General features: G+C 41.2%; 1 protein-coding gene and 2 long non-coding RNA genes across 3 annotated transcripts in view; 2 read left to right on the top strand and 1 right to left on the bottom strand.

Moving 5' to 3' along the window:
* Positions 1 to 20,847, top strand: part of LOC117511827 (protein bassoon-like) — a 648,753-nt gene that overhangs the window by 365,303 nt on the left and 262,603 nt on the right.
* On the bottom strand, positions 1,252 to 19,480 carry LOC117511832. Its single transcript, XR_004561096.1, has 3 exons — positions 19,470 to 19,480; positions 7,899 to 7,902; positions 1,252 to 1,387 (listed from the first exon to the last, which is right to left on the bottom strand). It is a non-coding gene; the product is annotated as an uncharacterized LOC117511832 (long non-coding RNA).
* Positions 4,599 to 18,911, top strand: LOC117511830. The gene is made up of 3 exons (XR_004561094.1): positions 4,599 to 4,733; positions 12,511 to 12,514; positions 18,902 to 18,911. It is a non-coding gene; the product is annotated as an uncharacterized LOC117511830 (long non-coding RNA).

Below are 20,847 nucleotides of genomic sequence, written 5' to 3'. Positions count from 1 at the left end.
GTGTGTGTGTGTGTGTGTTTGCAGTGCTGTTTCCTCCCTCCTCGTCCTCTCCTCCACCTCTGTCCTGAAAGGCAGCACACCATGTTGATTGACAGGTCTATTAAGAGCCATGTACAGGAGCCTGTTCACTGTGGGGAGGTGATTACACAATCTGCAGCAGTGTGCAGGGCCGTGTCATATACTACATATAGCTGCATTCTGTGTGCTAACGCTTACAGAAATGTACATTTGCGTATGTGTGTGAGTGTATGTGGGACTTCGTTCCAAAATGAAGAACCTGCACAGTGCACATCAAAGCACAACTACAATCACACACCACAAACAGACTCTAATGCATGTGGTGCACTTCTTTTACTTTACATTTAATTCAGACAGTTACATTGCAAAGTGAAATATTGGTCATCACCATGTGGACACATTAATCATAACCACAACATGACCCGAACCATAGCCGATGAGCTAAAGATGAACTCATCTATTTGTCAGAGCTACACTGATACCAAAACTTCCAAGGTACATGAGAAATTTGGCGAAAAAATAAATAAATTAATTAACAATATGCTGCTGGTCTCTTTTCACTCTTCCTCTGAGAGTTATTGCAGCTTTCCTCCTGTTTCTGCTCCACTGAAAGGGATATCACAGCCTGAGATACTTGGTATTTACTGTGCAATACTACCAAATTAAATGTGCAGTACCTTGTTCTTTAAAGAAGGTTCTATGCATGTGGGCAATTATGTTACAGACCTGAACAGTCGGTGCAGTGTTACAGACTTGAACAGTCGATGCAGGGTTACAGACCTGAACATTCGATGTAATGTTACAGACCTAAACAGTTGGTGCATTGTTCAGGTCTGTAACACTGCACCAACTGTTCAGGTCTGTAACAGTACATCGACTGTTCAGGTCCGTCATACTGCAATGTTGTAGTACAAGGCACAAAGAACTCAAGTAATCTACTTCTTGTCATGACTCAACAGACGAAAACATCTGTTCAGACCTAAACGTGCATGTTTACTTCAGTGCTAAATGTGTACATGTTTACTGTACTATAAATATTTTGCATCTCCTATACATTTTTTACTCTGACCTTAGCCTAGCTGTCCTCTTCATTCTTGCTGTCCCACCCAGTCCAAGCTGTCAAGTTCCAACCCTGGGGTGGGGTCGGATCTCTTATTTCCCCTTTCCACAGCTCAATTTTCTAGTTATTAGTTTCATTCTGAGTTCATCATTTATTTTCTGTTCAGTATTCTGTAGTCTCTGGCTTTGTTTCCTGTGTATTTTGTTTTTTCTGTTTTTCTTACTTTAGTCACGTGGTTTATTCAGTTGTAGTCTCTGTCCAGTTATTGTTTTTTCCATTGTATTTTGCTTTTGTTTCTGGTTTTATTTTCTGCTTCTTATTATGTAGTCTGTCTCTTGCACTCACCTGTTTCATCTTTGTCTCTGTTTTCCCTGTGTTCACTTAGGCCCAATCTCTTTTGTACCCATACCCCTTCGCCTTACCCCTTGTTTTAAATTCTGCACTCTTTACCTGTATTAATTGCGCCTGTTTGAATTTGTTACCTGTATAAAAGACACCTGTTCACACACTCAATCAATCACATGCCAACCTGTCCACCATAGCCGAGACCAAAGAGCTGACTAAGGACACCAGGGACAAAACTGTAGACCTGCACAAGGCTGGGATGGACTACTGGACAACAGGCAAGCAGCTTGGTAGAAGACAACAACTGTTATGATTATTTATTAGAAAGTGGAAGAAACACAAGATGACTGTCAATCTCCCTCGGTCTGGGATTCCATGTAAAATCTCACTTTGTGGGGTAAGGATGATTCTGAGAAAGCTCAGAACTACACAGGAGGACCTGGTCAGTGACCTGAAGAGAGCTGGTACCACAGTCACAAAGATTACATTAGTAACACATGATGCTGTCATGGTTTAAAATCCTGCAGGGCAGCAAGGTCCCCCTGCTCAAGCCAGCACATGCCCAGGCCCATTTGAAGTTCACCAGTGAACACCTGGATGATCCAGAGGAGGCATGGGAGAAGGTCATCTGGCCAGATGAGACCAGAATAGAGCTTTTTGGAATCAGTAAGAGCATTGAAGATAGGTCATGGCTGGATCTTCCAGCATGACAGTGACCCCAAACACACAGCCAGGGCAACTAAGGAGGGGCTCCGTAATAAGCATTTCAAGGTCCTGGAGTGGCCTGGCCAGTCTCCAGACCTGAACTCAATAGAAAATCTTTGGAGGGAGCTGAAACTCCAAACCTGAAAGATTTGGAGAAGATCTGTATGGAGGAGTGGACCAAAATCCCTGCTGCAGTATGTGAAAACTTGGTCAAGAATCACAGGAAACGTCTGACCTCTGTAATGGCAGACAAATGTTTCTGTACCAATTGTTAAGTTCTGTTTTTCTAGGGGGTCAAATACTTGTTTTATGCAATAAAATTCTAATTAATTATTTAAAAATCATACAATGTGATTTACTGTTTTTTTTTTTGTTTTTTTTTTAGATTCTGTCTCTCACAGTTGAAGTGTACCTACAATAAAAATTACAGACCTCTCCATTCTTTGTAGGTGGGAAAACCTGCAAAACTGACGGGGTAAAATACATATTTTCCCCACTGTAGTTCTGTTAACCTTATATTTATTTTTCAGTTCTCCCATTTTTTGCATCCAGCCCTATTTCCTTTAGAAATTTCCTTGACAAATAATAGCAGTCTATTAGGACATCAGGTTATGCGTTACACATATACATGTGTGTGTGTGTGTATATATTTTCCAGTTTACTCCCATTGGTGAAACTTCTCCTGATTTTCTGCCTGAAAGCTTATTGTTGAGTGTGCTCAGGGCTCCCTGTTTGTTTGCAAAATACAAGTGTTACAGACCTTGAAATCCAACAGCAGGGGTCGTTGTTATCCAAAGATTTATGAACATACAAATTAAAGTGCTTATCCTTATCACGATTTTCTCGATTGTGAGATATAAAAGTGTCTTATCATAGCGTTCGTGTGTATATGCATTATAACGCCTCAGCGCACGAACGAAGTTACGATATTCTTCAGAATGACAATATACACAACATGCATCCAGCAGCATACATGTTGCTGTCATAGGCAATCGCCTGTAAAGTTTTTTGTCAAGTTATAACTTTCTAAACAGCATAATTTGTAATGAAAGCCACTTTCATTTGTGCGGCTCTGGGAGCCATGTTTGTTTCTTTGGAGACAACAGTAAGCTCCTCCTACCCCTCCAAATGGAGTGTGCATCCAGATTCACTCCATTTGAAGGAGTGTGTAGCCCTCCACCTACCCCTCTGCCTCACTCCAAAAAGAGAATTGAGACACCCCTCTGTCTCTTGGGGAAGGGGTAAGGGGAAGGGCCGAGGGGTAGAATTGAGATTCAGCCTCTTGCACCTGCCTGTTTCATCTTTGTCTGTCTGCCTTGATTCACCTGACCTCTTGGATTCACCCAATCACACCTCCCTTCTAGAACTTTCTTTCACATGTGCACCTTGTTAACCTAATTACCCCTCCTGTGTATTTAAGGCCTTCACTTTCTCCACTCCTCTGCCAGCTTGTCGCGATCGATGTATCCACGTTCCAGCCTCTTGATTTTGTCTTGTTTCTGCCTCAGTGTGTTTTTTTTTAATCTTGCTTTGTTTACTGGACCCAGTTTTTGTCTCCTCCTATGATACAGTATCTCACAGTGTTTTTGACCCCAGCCTGTCTCTTGACCACGTTTTTGCCTAGCACTTGTCTCTACCTCTGCTTCATTGCCTGCCTTCCCGTGTACCCCTGCTGGTGAAAACGATAAAGATTATTTTCTACTTATAACACCTTGTCCTCGAGTCTGCATTTTATGCCCTCCCATATTCTGTGCCATGCATCCTTGAGCCCTGACCCAAGCAAGTGCAGCACCAAGTATTATCAAGGTCTCTTTATTCAAGATTGCTGTCTTTTAGTTTGGGAGCATGATTTATTAATTTCACCCATTGTCTTAGACCCAGCATGCCCTGATTTAGATGTTCTTCTTATCTTTTCTTTCCTTCTTATTTTACAGAGGCTGACATTCAGCTCAGTGGTAAATTACTGCCACCTGATGCTCCAGAGTGTGAATCACAGTAGTTCTTTCAGTATACAGCAGCAGTTTGTCCCACATGTAGAGGGTGCCATCTTCTGCCCACAGATAATAATGTAGTATCATTTCACATATAAGTTGCTTCAAAATATAAGTTGCACTACCAGCTAAAGAAGTACAATAGAATAGTCTTTATTGACATTGTAAGGGGGGGTACAATGAAATTGGGGGTGCTCCTGCAGAGCTACTGTACAGCACATTCAGGGCAGTGATTGTGAACACTGGGGCACAGATGCCACTGCTGTTAAGGTACTAATGGAGAGGGGAGGTATGTTGGTTTGATTACTGACCTGGGGGGGGGGGGGGGGGGTACATTGGATTGTTTGTTGTATGGGAGTAGGTTTGTGTGTGTTTGCAGTACGTGCGGCTCAGGGGTTGAAGCTGTTTGTTAGCCTGGTGGTGTGGGACTTTGTTGACCTGTAGTGTCTCCTGGCGGGCAACAGGTCAAACATGTGGTGAGCAGGGTGTGTGGGGTCTCCTGTGATGGCCTTGGTGCTCCTCAGGTAGCAGGATGTGGTGAAGGTTTCCAGACTGGGCAGAGGGCAGCCGATGATCTTTTGGGCAGTGTTTATGACCCTCTGCACCGCCTTCCTGTACCACACACCCAGACAGTATGTCAGTACGCTCTTCACCAAGGAGTGACAGAAGCCCAGCAGCAAGTGAAGAAAATCCAGTAAATCTTAAACTGTTATCTGAACAATACACCCACTCAGCACTATTAAAAATACCAAATTAAAATGGACGACACTTATCCAGTGTCATCAGTGATTACTACAAGTCAGCAGCATTTCAGTGAAAATTCATCCTCTTCAGGGAATAACTGCAGTGTTAATTACATCTCATTGCACAAGTTTGCTGTTGTTCGGCAGCAGAGTGAAGAAGTTTTAAATACTTTTATTCATGCAGCTATTATATGTCACTCAAAACAAATTACATTTAATTCATGAAACTATCAACACCAAATTGTGCACTAAAGCTGAAATGTGAATCAAACCTCTCGTTTTTCCATGAAACTGCTGTTAACACCGGCTTGTTTCTTCTACTGTTTGGAAAAGTTTAGCATGAATATTTTATGATGACAGCTGGTTGCCGTAAGTGTGTGTGAGAGTTTTGCATCGTGTTTTTATCCACGTCACACTTGCCGTTGTGATGGCAACAAGAAATAACTGATCCTATCGCTGAGAGTAAAAGTGTCAGGCATTTTTTTTTTTTACCTCCATCCTGATGAAAGAATGGCACCTTTATTCAAAGGTTAGTGTGTGTGTGTGTGTGTGTGTGTGGTTGACAAGGCAACAGCGAGAGCTTGGATGAGATAATGTGAGTCGAGCTGAGGCTGTGCAGTTATTCATATGTCCTATAATGTTTTAGTGCTGAGTTTTAGACAGTTACCTGGCATCATTTAAGCCGATATAAATGTGACGTTGTGTGAACCCAAATTGTTTTTATGGGGCTATCATTAGTCCTTCTACTTCTATTATTATGATGAACCTGTTTCAGTGTTTCCTATTTGTGAAACTTTTTTTAGAGTGACAAACAAAAGTGTGCTTACTTTATTTGATCAGTTTTGATGCCACTGCTGGATTTTTTATATAAATTAAAGCATTTCATATTTACTGTACCCCGTGCCAGAATTGCCAGGGAAAAATTCCACCTGAAAATATGGGCAGGCAGATCCACATGCACGCAACCAATATTATGTTTGTCAGAATACCCATTCTTCATTATATTTCAATAAAACGTTGATTTCATCACAAATCAGTCACCTGTTTTGTGCCAAATCTGTTCCGCCTTCTGCACAACTGTCATACTGCAAACTCTCAAACTGACAACCACTACTGATTTGAAGAACAAAAACACTGAGTGCATGTGGAAACAATTAGTGATTTTTTATTTAATTACCCTTGCAAAACAAAAGTTATTGTGAGTCACCTAGAACATTTACACAACTCGGGAAAGGTCCGCGCTGGCAGCAGGCAGGAGACAGGATGGATCTGAAGTGACCTTGGAAGGCGTAGGCAGACCGCCACAGGATTAACTCTCTGGTCCATCACAAAGGGTCCCAGAAACTGTGGGGCCAGATTGTGGGACTCCTCCTGCAGCGGGATGTCAGGAGATGATAGCCACACCTCCTCCCGTACCATCCCCGGGAGGAGACATCTTTCTTGACCTCATATTTAACTGTTGACAGCACTGTAACGGTAAAACTTACCTTTTCTAACCTACATTGTTTACAAATGTAACTATTAAATTCCTTCTGACATTTTTCTAACATTTAAAATTCTTTGCAAACATTTTACTTGTTGAAAATATCATTATTATGATTGTAAGTAATATTTGGAGTAGTCATAGTATGAAAAAATGTCTTCAAAAGTGGATCTTTAATCTAGTGGTGTTGTGAGGACCTGCCCCACCCCAACCCCCATCCACGCCCCCTGCCTGCATGGATTCACCCCAGGTTTTCTATTTGAGCAGAAGAATGGATAACGTTTATTTATGCAGAAAACACGACCAGATTGACAGGTAAGAAAGTTTTATCAGTGTGTTTTTTTTTTTTTTTACGTCATGTTGTCCTTAGAAAGAGACATAGGTGTAATTGGGTTGAAAAAAGCATGGGTGCAATTTGGTGGGGGATAGGGGGACATGTCCCCCCCCACCTTTTCATCCATGGGGGACAGAATATAGTATGTCCCCCCCCACACATTCTGACATATATGTGTACTTGAAACATCAGTCTTATGTGCAAAACCATGTCAGAATAGTATCTTTGTTTCTGCAAGTTTGTATTTTTAGCAGCATTGACTTGTTTACAACACCTGTTTCTTGTTTGTCACATTCGGAATTTTCTGGGACTGCATTTGCCCAGATTTGAAACCAAAAATAGTTGCCTCTAGGGACTAGCGTCTACACATAAGTATCAATGGACCATATGCTAATTTACTAAATTCTGAAAGTTAGAAAAGGAAATCAGAAAAGCTATCTGGGACCTCAGAAAGCGCATCTGCAATTATTGCTTGATCTCCAAAATCAGTCTATGCAAGCGAAATGATGTTCAGTATGAGTGTGTTGTCATTAGTGCCACTTCGAAAATTAAATTCATGATAAGTAATTTATCCTAAATTAAAATATCCTAAACTTATGATCTGTTGTTTTTTCAAACTTACACAAAAACAAATCTTGAGAAAAAAATACAGTATGTGATAGTTAATAATTATTAAGAGCCTGTTCTTTCATATTTATGAATACATTTTACCACATTGCAGTTGTTTTTTAATGAAAACTCAACCTATCATTCTTTTTGAGTTCTACACATGTGGTGATACCTTATTTACACCAGGATGTTAATAAAATCAATGCTGGCTATTCTCAGAACAAAGTACTTATATCCACAGTTTCAAATTGCATAAGTCAAATGATGTCCACTTTATGGTCTTCTCAAAACATTAAAATTACTGTTCTGGATGCTCAGAATGCATCTGAGCTTACCTAGAAACCGCTGGCTTCTGGGGGCCTAAAGCGGCCCACAGACCCCCGGCCTATGGGCTTCGGCCCTGCGGGCCTCGCACTTTGTCCCCCCCAATTTCTAGTTCTAAATTGCGCCCTTGGAAGAAAGCATTAGTATTATATAAATTATGAGTGTTTAATAGTTCAATGGTACAAATATTTCATGAGGTGAAATTTCAATTTCAATTTATTTCCTTTATATAGCGCCAAATCACAACAGAGTTGCCTCAAGGCGCTTCACACAGGTAAGGTCTAACCTTACTAACCCCCAGAGCAACAGTGGTAAGGAAAAACTCCCTCTGAGGAAGAAACCTCAAGCAGACCAGACTCAAAGGGGTGACCCTCTGCTTGGGCCATGCTACAAACATAAATTATAGAAATAATTCACAGAACAATTCACGGATGAATATACAAGAATTGCTGTTGGTGCACAGGACAGGAGGATCGCCAACACAAACACAACTTCCATCTCTGGATGGAGCTGCACCTTAAACAGAGAAAAAACAGAATCAGGCATCAGAAAGACAAAAAAATACTGTATAATTTGCCAGCATTAATCAACAAGAAAAACAGAAGAAATAGTAAGGTGATCGCCAGCCACTAGCCCTAAGCTTCACTAAAAGACCCAGAATTTAGGTAAAGTTGAGGCCGTGGCCCACTTCAATTACTAATAACATGAAGTAAAAGAGTAAAAAGCATAAAACAAAACTGCACCAGTATGCTAGCCATATGAAAGGGGAAATAAGTCTTAAGTCTGGACTTGAAAGTCTCCACAGAATCTGACTGTTTTATTGACGCAGGGAGATCATTCCACAGAACAGGGGCACGATAAGATAAAGCTCTGTGACCCGCAGACTTCTTATTCACCTTAGGGACACAAAGTAGACCTGCACCCTGAGAACGTAAAGCCCGGGCCGGTACGTAAGGTTTAATTAGGTCAGCTAGGTAGGGAGGTGCCAGCCCATGAATAATTTTATACGTTAGTAGCAGAACCTTAAAATCTGATCTCACTGGGACAGGAAGCCAGTGAAGAGACGCCAGAATGGGTGTAATGTGGTCAAACCTTCTGCTTCGTGTCAAAAGTCTGGCTGCAGCATTCTGAACCAATTGGAGATCCCTAATGCTAGACTGCGGTAAACCAGAAAATAGAACATTGCAGTAGTCCAATCTAGAAGAGATGAACGCATGAATCAGGGTCTCAGCATCAGCCATAGACAGGATGAGACGAATCTTCGCTATATTTCGCAGGTGGAAGAAAGCAGTCCTAGTAATATTTCTAATATGGAGACCAAAGGACAACGAAGGATCAAAAATTACCCCAAGGTTCCTCACTTTGTTAGTGTGATGTATGACACACGAGCCTAGGCTGAGTGTTAACTGGTCAAATTGATGCCGATGTTTCACTGGACCAAGAACCATCATTTCAGTCTTATCAGAGTTTAAAAGTAGGAAGTTTCTAGACATCCAACTTCTCACTGATGCAAGGCAATCTTCTAAGGATTTTATGAGAACGAGATTACCAGCAGTTATCGGCATATATAACTGAGTATCATCTGCATAGCAGTGAAAGGTAATCCCAAAATGCCCAATATGTGCCCAAGGGGTGCTATATAAAGGGAGAAAAGCAGGGGGCCTAAGACAGACCCCTGAGGAACCCTAAATTTCATGTCACTAAGGTTAGAGGAAAGCTGGAACAAACCATTCAACGAGGCAAAGCCGAGTTGAATGCCTTTCTCAGCCAGATCAGTGTTATATTTCCAGCTCAGAGGACGGCTCATGTGGATAAAAATATAGTTGTAGCTCATTGTCTACCTTCCTGAGGTTAGAAACTAGTGTTGTTTGTTTTTCTACAACATTTCTCTTAAGATTTATTCAGCCGTGAACTTCGAATCTGTGAATATCTTTGTCACATTACCAGAGTGCTAACGGGTCGGTTTTAATGGTGCGATTGACCCACAGTACAAAAGTAATAGTAACGCGCAGTGACTTGGAGAAGTAACTTTAATCTGATTACTGCATTAGAAAGATTACTGCGTTAGATTACTAGTTACTGACGAAAGTGATCAGTTTAGAGTAAAACGTTACCCTCACCATTGGTTGCGACACGCTGGGAACTGGAAACAGAAACAAATGCAATGTGGCAGAATTCGTGAGAAAAGCCAAAGGTAACAATTAATTGTAAAGCTGCTGATGACGTGGAGACCAGGAGGTGAAGTCACTGGGGGGCAGGCCACAGGTGCAGGTTGCCAGGTGAGCCAGTAGAGGAGGTGGCGGCTGTGGACACTTCCGTAGATGGAAAGATCTGGCGGTGTCCTCTAGTGAGCCCAGGCTTAAGTAGGATGCCGCTAATCAATGCAGGTGTGCCGTAGCTACAGGTGTAGTCAAGCTGCTCCACTGGCAGAGAAACACAGAAGGGAGGAGGAGACAGACAGAGAGCCCAGACAGATTCCCCAGACCACAACAAAATGGGCGCGGATGGTCTTGAAAATGGACCCTTCTGTTTTGAAAACAAATGCAGTAATCACTTGGCCACCACACCACACAAGTGATAGATCTGAGCTAACAGCAATGTCAGAAAGAAGCAGCATGAGACAGCTGAGAAGTGCCAGAGGCAAGAAGAACAACTGGAGCAGATAACTGAAACAATCCTTCAAATGGTGATGCAAGCACCAAATTCATACTCCTTAGACGTTACTCTTCTGAAAAAATGTACTGGCCACTTGAATCTTCAATAGCTGGCCAGGTAGAGGTCAATTGAGGAATTACATAGGGGTCAAATTTAAAAATGCTCCAATCATATTGAAAACTGTACCATGTTATTTGTCTCAACATGAAGATTCTAAAAAGGTCTAGTTTAGACTATCTGTGAATGAATGTTATGGAGTAAAAACTTTAAGAATGGTGACAAAGATCAATTTCAGTTTGTACAGGGGTCAAAAGTTAAAGTTGCGCCAATTTTGGTTAAAAAAAAGTGGTGCAAATTATTGGTTGAACTAATAGGATTAATAAATGGAATAGTTTTCAGTGTGTTGAATGTTTGGTCTCCAAAATAAAGGTCAAACATTGTCGACCTCCATTGGATTCTATGACATGTGACATATGTTACCCCGTAACATGATAACTAAGCATGACACATGATGCAAACTATTCCTTTTTAAAACCCTATTAACTCAACCAATAATTTGCATCACTTTTTACCAAAATTGAAGCAACTTTAAGTTTTGACCCCTGTACAAACTGAAAATAATCTTTGTCACCATTTCTGCTGTTTTTACTCCATAACTCCATAACATTCAGTCACAGATAGTCCAAACTATACCTTTTAGGAATCTTTATGTTGAGACAAATAATGAGGTATATTTTGCAATATGATTGGAGTATTTTTATATTTTGACCCTTGCATAATTCTTCAGTTGACACTGAACATAGCTCTATTAGGGTGATATGGTACTACGAGGTCCCTAAGATAAGATGGGACCTGATTATTCAAAACCTTATAAGTAAGAAGAAGAATTTTAAATTCTATTCTAGAATTAACAGGAAGCCAATGAAGAGAGGCCAACACGGGTGAGATATGCTCTCTCCTGCTAGTCCCCGTCAGTACTCTAGCTGCAGCATTTTGAATTAACTGAAGGCTTTTTAGGGAACTTTTAGGACAACCTGATAATAAAGAATTACAATAGTCCAGCCTAGAGGAAATAAATGCATGAATTAGTTTTTCAGCATCACTCTGAGACAAGACCTTTCTGATTTTAGAGATATTGCGTAAATGCAAAAAGGCAGTCCTACATATTTGTTTAATATGCGCTTTGAATGACATATCCTGATCAAAAATGACTCCAAGATTTCTCACAGTATTACTAGAGGTCAGGGTAATGCCATCCAGAGTAAAGATCTGGTTAGACACCATGCTTCTAAGATTTGTGGGGCCAAGTACAATAACTTCAGTTTTATCTGAGTTTAAAAGCAGGAAATTAGAGGTCATCCATGTCTTTATGTCTGTAAGACAATCCTGCAGTTTAGCTAATTGGTGTGTGTCCTCTGGCTTCATGGATAGATAAAGCTGGGTATCATCTGCGTAACAATGAAAATTTAAGCAATACCGTCTAATAATACTGCCTAAGGGAAGCATGTATAAAGTAAATAAAATTGGTCCTAGCACAGAACCTTGTGGAACTCCATAATTAACTTTAGTCTGTGAAGAAGATTCCCCATTTACATGAACAAACTGTAATCTATTAGACAAATATGATTCAAACCACCGCAGCGCAGTGCCTTTAATACCTATGACATGTTCTAATCTCTGTAATAAAATTTTATGGTCAACAGTATCAAAAGCAGCACTGAGGTCCAACAGAACAAGCACAGAGATAAGTCCACTGTCCGAAGCCATAAGAAGATCATTTGTAACCTTCACTAATGCTGTTTCTGTACTATGATGAATTCTAAAACCTGACTGAACCTCTTCAAATAGACCATTCCTCTGCAGGTGATCAGTTAGCTGTTTTACAACTACCCTCTCAAGAATCTTTGAGAGAAAAGGAAGGTTGGAGATTGGCCTATAATTAGCTAAAATAGCTGGGTCAAGTGATGGCTTTTTAAGTAATGGTTTAATTACTGCCACCTTAAAAGCCTGTGGTACATAGCCAACTAACAAAGATAAGTTGATCATATTTAAGATTGAAGCATTAAATAATGGTAGGACTTCCTTGATAATGTCTAAGGACTATTTGTGCAGAATCTGGTGCTTGCATCACCATTTGAAGGATTCCTCTGTAAATATTTCATTATCTGCTGGACTAAGATGTGGAACTCAAAGTCCAAAGTGGTCCCAGTGGTAACTGAAGCCTTAGGAGCACCACATCAGAGGTCCGTGTGCAGAATAGTGCAGTCCTCAGAACAGCTACTGCACACAACCATCAGACTGCCAGGCCTCTGGTGGATGAACCAAGCTTGAGCAACACACATACCACCCCATACCATAGCTTATGTGTGTGCATACACACTGTTAACATTATGAACTATTTTCTGTAATTTTCATACTGCTGGGGCCCCATTGTGACAAACTAAGGCAAGCAGCCTAAAGTACATAACGCACATACAGTTGGTGCACAATCTGAGAACAAGGTGAGGCACTCGTTATTTATTAATATGGGTGTGTTTGGGGTATAACGTATCTTACACCAATCACAGAGTCATCTGTCATCTATATAGTAAAAGTGAAGTGGCGCCGGTGTATGTGTATGCATGCGTGCATGTGTATAACTTCCATCACCGACAAACTGTGGAGAGCTGACATTTGCCGTTTGGTTTGCTTATGTATTTTGGGTTATAGATGAATGCCGCCAAAATGGGACGCTGATAGGATGAATATTTTTGGAGAAACTACAAACATTAGCTAATGTTTCTAATTACATTCTGAGCCATTCCAGCAGGGGGTGGTAAATCATATATATATTAAAAGCGAAGTGGCGTCTGTGTACGTGTATGTATGCGTGCGTGATTGTACCTAGTAAGTTCAATGTAAGTACATAGTATAATTATAAATACATTAAGAATACATGGATGACACAAGAAAGTAAAAACACTTATTTCCATTGTGGTCCATTTAACAAGCAAATGACAAAAAATACAAGTAATATGAGTGAAGCGCAGCACAGCTGCATGAAGCTCACTCACAGGACACTGAGTCCCAAACAGGAAGTGCCAAATTTCGAGTCCACAGTGAAGTAGGAAATGTCAAATGCTGAACACTTCCTGGATTGACAGTAGACAGGATCTTGCAGGAATTCAGTGGCAAGTTCACACTGAAACATGAAGTGCCAAATTTTGAGCCCACAGGAAATGGCAAATGTGTTTAACTTTGGAAAGTTTATATATATATATATATATATATATATATATATATATATATAAAATTTTGTTTGTTTCATTAAATAATACGAGTAAAGTGATGTACAGTGGCTTGAAGCTCGCTCATGGTACAGGGAGTCCCAAACAGGAAGTGCCAAATTTTCAGGCCACAGTGAAATAGGAAATAAGAATTGTCAAACACTTCCTGGATTGACAGACGAGATCTCATGGACTATCACAGAAATGCAGTGGCAAGTTCACACTGAAACAGGAAGTGCCAAATTTGAGTCCACAGTGAAACAGGAATTGTCAAATGTTGAACACTTCCTGGCATGGGTGGAGCTAGAGCAGAGGCCAGGGTTGCACTGGACTCCCCTGAAATCTCTTTGGACACAGATGATTGACATGTCACGGCACCGCCTGTCTGGTTGAAAAGAGCTGCATTTTGAAATCAGTGACACATATTGACAGTGATTTTTAAATGAGCAGGCAGCTGTTGATTCATGAGCTATAATGTGAAGATGCTCAGGCTGAAAGAAATATGCTTGGTCATGTCTGCAACATATATATACAGTGAGGAAAAGAAGTATTTGAACACCCTGCAATTTTGCAAGTTCTCCCACTTACAAATCATGGAGGAGTCTGAAATTTTCATCTTAGGTGCATGTCCACTGTGAGAGACATAATCTAAAACAAAAACATGGAAATCACAATGTATTATTTTTTAATAATTTATTTGTATGTTACTACAGCAAATATGTATTTGAACACCTGTGAAAATCAATGTTAATATTTGGTACAGTAGCCTTTGTTTGCAATTACAGAGGTCAAACGTTTGCTGTTGTTTTTCACCAGGTTTTCACACACTGCAGCAGGGATTTTGGTCCACTCCTCCATACAGATCTTCTCCAAATCTTTCCGGTTTGGAGTTTCAGCTCCCTCCAAAGATTTTCAGTTCAGTTCAGGTCTGGAGACTGGCCAGGCCACTCCACGACCTTGAAATGCTTCTTACGGAGCCCCTCCTTAGTTGCCCTGGCTGTGTGTTTGGGGTCATTGTCATGCTGGAAGACCAAGCCATGACCCATCTTCAATGCTCTTACTGAGGGAAGGAGGTTGTTTGCCAAAATCTCACCATACATGTCCCCATCCATCCTCCCTTCAATACGGTGCAGTCGTCCTGTCCCCTTTGCAGAAGAGCACCCCAGAGTATGATGTTTTCACCCCCATGCTTCACGGTTGAGATGGTTTTCTTGGGTTGTTCTCATCCTCTAAACATGGTAAGTGGAGTTCATTCCAAAAAGCTCTATTCTGCTCTCATCTGACCACATGACCTTCTCTCATGCCTCCTCTGGATCATCCAGATGGTCACTGGTGAACTTCAAATGGGCCTGGACATGTGCTGGCTTGAGCAGGGGGACCTTGCTGCCCTGCAGGATTTTAAACCATGACAGCATCATGTGTTACTAATGTAATCTTTGTGACTGTGGTCCCAGCTCTCTCCAGGTCATTGACGAGATCCTCCTGTGCAGTTTTGAGCTTTCTCAGAATCATCCTTACCCCACAAAGTGAGATCTTGCATGGAATTCTATATTCTATTCTATTCTATCCCAGACCGAGGGAGATTGACAGTCATCCTGTGTTTCTTCCACTTTTTAATAAATAATCATAACAGTTGTTGTCTTCTACCAAGCTGCTTGCCTGTTGTCCTGTAGTCCATCCCAGCCTTGTGCAGGTCTACAGGTTTGTCCCTGGTGTCCTTAGACAGCTCTTTGGTCTTGGCTATGGTGGACAGGTTGGAGTGTGATTGACTGAGTGTGTGAACAGGTGTCTTTTATACAGGTAACAAGTTCAAACAGGTGCAATTAATACAGGTGAAGAGTGAAGAATAAGAGGGCTTCTTAAAGAAGAATTAACAGGTCTGTGTGAGCCAGAATTCTCGCTGGTTGGTAGGGGTCAAATACGTATTTGCAGCAGTAACATACAAATAAATTATTTAAAAAAAAATCATACATTGTGATTTCCAGATTTTTTTTTTTTTTTTAGATTATGTCTCTCACAGTGGACATGCACCTAAGATGAAAATTTCAGACCCCTCCAAGTGAACATAAGAGCTCCATTAGGAGAAAAGATGAAAAATATCCTGTTGCCTGTCATTATAATGATCTGTCACACCTTCTTTCTTCCCTTAGATTCTGGGGTATAGAACAAATAACCCTACACAGAGGGGGTGACGTTGACAGGAAATTATGCCAAAGAGAACTCTTTTGGATATATATACTCAACAAAAATATAAACGCAACACTTTTGGTTTTGCTCCCATTTTGTATGAGATGAACTCAAAGATCTAAAACTTTTTCCACATACACAATATCACCATTTCCCTCAAATATTGTTCACAAACCAGTCTAAATCTGTGATAGTGAGCACTTCTCCTTTGCTGAGATAATCCATCCCACCTCACAGGTGTGTCATATCAAGATGCTGATTAGACACCATGATTAGTGCACAGGTGTGCCTTAGACTCTCCGCAATAAAACGCCACTCTGAAAGGTGCAGTTTTGTTTTATTGGGGGGGGATACCAGTCAGTATCTGGTGTGACCACCATTTGCCTCATGCAGAGCAACACATCTCCTTCACATCATCCGTGAAGAGAACACCTCTCCAACGTGCCAAACGCCAGCAAATGTGAGCATTTGCCCACTCAAGTCGGTTACGAAGACGAACTGGAGTCAGGTCGAGACCCCGATGAGGACGACAAGCATGCAGATGAGCTTCCCTGAGACAGTTTCTGACAGTTTGTGCAGAAATTCTTTGGTTATGCAAATCGATTGTTTCAGCAGCTGTCCGAGTGGCTGGTCTCAGACGATCTTGGAGATGAACATGCTGGATGTGGAGGTCCTGGGCTGGTGTGGTTACACGTGGTCTGCGGTTGTGAGGCTGGTTGGATGTACTGCCAAATTCTCTGAAACGCCTTTGGAGACGGCTTATGGTAGAGAAATGAACATTCAATACACGACCAACAGCTCTGGTTGACATTCCTGCTGTCAATGCCAATTGCACGCTCCCTCAAATCTTGCGACATCTGTGGCATTGTGCTGTGTGATAAAACTGCACCTTTCAGAGTGGCCTTTTATTGTGGGCAGTCTAAGGCACACCTGTGCACTAATCATGGTGTCTAATCAGCATCTTGATATGGCACACCTGTGAGGTGGGATGGATTATCTCAGCAAAGGAGAAGTGCTCACTATCACAGATTTAGACTGGTTTGTGAACAATATTTGAGGGAAATGGTGATATTGTGTATGTGGAAAAAGTTTTAGATCTTTGAGTTCATCTCATACAAAATGGGAGCAAAACCAAAACTGTTGCGTTTATATTTTTGTTGATGCACTACAACCATCAGGTCTTAACGAGGATTTTGACATGAGTGTGGTTATACAATTCTGAAGTATTGATTTAATTTTGAACTGTTTGTGCTTTGTTTTATGATGGCCGATGCCTGATGTGTACACAGCATGAACTTGTTCTTTTTTGCCTTTTTTTCTCTGTTTGTATGTTTCATGTCTGTCTTTCACTACATTTCCCATGATGCTGTATTGACTCAGAGTGCTTCACCACTGATTACAGGTGCCACTAATCAAGTGTATTAACTCCAAGCACTGTATGTAACATGCAGTGATGAAGGTCTCACAGACCGAAAGCTTGCAGCTTCAGAAAAGCTATTTTGCACAGACCTGAAGTGTGCAGATTTTTTTTTCCTTTTTTTCCTTTTTACTTAGAAGTCCTCACTGTATTAATAAAATACAATAATAATAATGTGTATATGATAACAAGAACACACTCACACACACACTCATGTTCAACCGCTTAGTCCAATTAAGGGTCACGGGGGGCTGGAGCCTATTCCAGCAGTCATAGAGCGCGAGGCGGGGTACACCCAGGACAGGACGCCAGTCTGTTGCAGGGCCACATATAATAAGAACAAAGTACGGAATTAACAGGAAATAAAAGGGTTGAGTTCTTCATCTAAAAACTGTTGACGTCTAAGGTTGCCTCTACTGGTGGTTGGCTCTCACTGCGGTATTGTATCACTTCCTGTTCCGGAGCACAGCGGTGTTTTTCTGTATCTGTTAGCTGTTTAATCTGCGCAGTTAGATTGATCTAGTTATCTAGATTACGATTTGTTTCCCAGTGTAATCTTTACGTGCCTTAACTAAAGCACTCCTTCTGCTGAATCACCTCTAAATTATTTACACATTATTCACTTTGCGTGTTTTTAGGAATCCACTAGCTTAGCGTAGCTACTAGCTCTTAGCCGATTTAGCATGGCGGCTTCTCCTGTCTCTCCCGCACTTTTCTGCTCTGGGTGTGAAATGTTTAGTTATTCCTCGGCCTCCTTTAGCAGTAACAGTACTTGTAATAAGTGTAGCTTATTCGTAGCTTTGGAGGCCAGGCTGGGCGAATTGGAGACTCGGCTCCGCACCGTGGAAAATTCTACAGCTAGCCAGGCCCCTGTAGTCGGTGCGGACCAAGGTAGCTTAGCCACCGTTAGTTACCCCCTGGCAGATCCCGAGCAGCCGGGAAAGCAGGCTGACTGGGTGACTGTGAGGAGGAAGCGTAGTTCTAAACAGAAGCCCTGTGTACACCGCCAACCCGTTCACATCTCTAACCGTTTTTCCCCACTCGACGACACACCCGCCGAGGATCAAACTCTGGTTATTGGCGACTCTGTTTTGCGAAATGTGAAGTTAGCGACACTAGCAACCATAGTCAATTGTCTTCCGGGGGCCAGAGCAGGCGACATTGAAGGAAATTTGAAACTGCTGGCTAAGGCTAAGCGTAAATTTGGTAAGATTGTAATTCACGTCGGCAGTAATGACACCCGGTTACGCCAATCGGAGGTCACTAAAATTAACATTGAATCGGTGTGTAACTTTGCAAAAACAATGTCAGACTCTGTAGTTTTCTCTGGGCCCCTCCCCAATCAGACTGGGAGTGACATGTTTAGCCGCATGTTCTCCTTGAATTGCTGGCTGTCTGAGTGGTGTCCAAAAAATGAGGTGGGCTTCATAGATAATTGGCAAAGCTTCTGGGGAAAACCTGGTCTTGTTAGGAGAGACGGCATCCATCCCACTTTGGATGGAGCAGCTCTCATTTCTAGAAATCTGGCCAATTTTCTTAAATCCTCCAAACCATGACTATCCAGGGTTGGGACCAGGAAGCAGAGTTGTAGTCTTACACACCTCTCTGCAGCTTCTCTCCCCCTGCCATCCCCTCATTACCCCATCCCCGTAGAGACGGTGCCTGCTCCCAGACTACCAATAACCAGCAAAAATCTATTTAAGCATAAAAATTCAAAAAGAAAAAATAATATAACACCTTCAACTGCACCACAGACTAAAACAGTTAAATGTGGTCTATTAAACATTAGGTCTCTCTCTTCTAAGTCGCTGTTGGTAAATGATATAATAATTGATCAACATATTGATTTATTCTGCCTTACAGAAACCTGGTTACAGCAGGATGAATATGTTAGTTTAAATGAGTCAACACCCCCGAGTCACACTAACTGTCAGAATGCTTGTAGCACGGGCCGGGGCGGAGGATTAGCAGCAATCTTCCATTCCAGCTTATTAATTAATCAAAAACCCAGACAGAGCTTTAATTCATTTGAAAGCTTGACTCTTAGCTTTGTCCATCCAAATTGGAAGTCCCAAAAACCAGTTTTATTTGTTATTATCTATCGTCCACCTGGTCGTTACTGTGAGTTTCTCTGTGAATTTTCAGACCTTTTGTCTGACTTAGTGCTTGGCTCAGATAAGATAATTATAGTGGGCGATTTTAACATCCACACAGATGCTGAGAATGACAGCCTCAACACTGCATTTAATCTATTATTAGACTCTATTGGCTTTGCTCAAAAAGTAAATGAGTCCACCCACCACTTTAATCATATCTTAGATCTTGTTCTGACTTATGGTATGGAAATAGAAGACTTAACAGTATTCCCTGAAAACTCCCTTCTGTCTGATCATTTCTTAATAACATTTACATTTACTCTGATGGACTACCCAGCAGTGGGGAATAAGTTTCATTACACTAGAAGTCTTTCAGAAAGCGCTGTAACTAGGTTTAAGGATATGATTCCTTCTTTATGTTCTCTAATGCCATATACCAACACAGTGCAGAGTAGCTACCTAAACTCTGTAAGTGAGATAGAGTATCTCGTCAATAGTTTTACATCCTCATTGAAGACAACTTTGGATGCTGTAGCTCCTCTAAAAAAGAGAGCTTTAAATCAGAAGTGCCTGACTCCGTGGTATAACTCACAAACCCGTAGCTTAAAGCAGATAACCCGTAAGTTGGAGAGGAAATGGCGTCTCACTAACTTAGAAGATCTTCACTTAGCCTGGAAAAAGAGTCTGTTGCTCTATAAAAAAGCCCTCCGTAAAGCTAGGACATCTTTCTACTCATCACTAATTGAAGAAAATAAGAACAACCCCAGGTTTCTTTTCAGCACTGTAGCCAGGCTGACAAAGAGTCAGAGCTCTATTGAGCTGAGTATTCCATTAACTTTAACTAGTAATGACTTCATGACTTTCTTTGCTAACAAAATTTTAACTATTAGAGAAAAAATTACTCATAACCATCCCAAAGACGTATCGTTATCTTTGGCTGCTTTCAGTGATGCCGGTATTTGGTTAGACTCTTTCTCTCAGATTGTTCTGTCTGAGTTATTTTCATTAGTTACTTCATCCAAACCATCAACATGTTTATTAGACCCCATTCCTACCAGGCTGCTCAAGGAAGCCCTACCATTATTTAATGCTTCGATCTTAAATATGATCAATCTATCTTTGTTAGTTGGCTATGTACCACAGGCTTTTAAGGTGGCAGTAATTAAACCATTACTTAAAAAGCCATCACTTGACCCAGCTATCTTAGCTAATTATAGGCCAATCTCCAACCTTCCTTTTCTCTCAAAAATTCTTGAAAGGGTAGTTGTAAAACAGCTAACTGATCATCTGCAGAGGAATGGTCTATTTGAAGAGTTTCAGTCAGGTTTTAGAATTCATCATAGTACAGAAACAGCATTAGTGAAGGTTACAAATGATCTTCTTATGGCCTCGGACAGTGGACTCATCTCTGTGCTTGTTCTGTTAGACCTCAGTGCTGCTTTTGATACTGTTGACCATAAAATTTTATTACAGAGATTAGAGCATGCCATAGGTATTAAAGGCACTGCGCTGCGGTGGTTTGAATCATATTTGTCTAATAGATTACAATTTGTTCATGTAAATGGGGAATCTTCTTCACAGACTAAAGTTAATTATGGAGTTCCACAAGGTTCT

This window comes from Thalassophryne amazonica, chromosome 6 (assembly GCF_902500255.1).
Source record: "Thalassophryne amazonica chromosome 6, fThaAma1.1, whole genome shotgun sequence".
NCBI classification, from domain to species: domain Eukaryota; kingdom Metazoa; phylum Chordata; class Actinopteri; order Batrachoidiformes; family Batrachoididae; genus Thalassophryne; species Thalassophryne amazonica.
This window is presented reverse-complemented; position numbering and strand designations above follow the sequence as displayed.